This window comes from Aythya ferina (assembly GCF_964211825.1).
Source record: "Aythya ferina genome assembly, chromosome: 2".
NCBI lineage: Eukaryota > Metazoa > Chordata > Aves > Anseriformes > Anatidae > Aythya > Aythya ferina.
The window spans coordinates 122,435,777-122,436,608 of NC_140297.1; positions in this window are offsets into that span (position 1 = coordinate 122,435,777).

Below are 832 nucleotides of genomic sequence, written 5' to 3' on the forward strand. Positions count from 1 at the left end.
AAATATCTAAGGTTGGCAAAGAATAAACTTCCATGTTGAAAGCACACCACTTCCTCTCAAGAAATGCCAGGAAGGAGATGCATGATGTGCGTGCATTTGATTTCTGAACTTTGACACAGAGAAATCTTCATGCCAAAGACTGTAGAGACTTGAGAGTAAAGAAGTGTAATGACAGCAGTCTAAGCCCTAAAACTGTAACTCTGATGAGATCCACAGGCAGGCACCATTTCACATGAACAAAGGAAAACTTTATGGCTTACATCGGACAGAGGGTATGCTATGGTTTTGAATTATATATAACCACATTGCAGCAGGTATTTCAGTAACTCTGAAAGAGACTACAGAATGAATTAGTCTGCTCTTCATTACACAACAGAAAGGAGCATCTTTTTTCCTGTACAAAACTGATTCTGGTCCTTCAGGCAACTGAATTTTCTTCCATTCTACTCAAAAACTGTAAGACAGACAATAATACAGTTTTTAATCTTCCTGCAGATCTTGGAAACATTTTTTAAATGATTTTCTGCCAATCCTCTTCCACTGAGAGCTTTCACATGGCTCACAGCTAATATAATCCTACATTTTAAAGGGGATGGATTACAGAGAATTATGTTCCTTGTCATATACAAGCACTGAAAGGAGCCTTTTTATTTTCTCAGTTCAAGATCTATTTCAGAGCAGCAGCCTGAAAACAACTGTTTCCTTATGTTCAGATTATGCTTTTGGTCACGCCACCACTTGAATAAATAAGAGAAGGAGACACCTTGAAGGCATATTTTTCCTTGTTTCCCTTCACTTCAGAAGCCATAAAAACTTTTTTTTTTTTCATAAT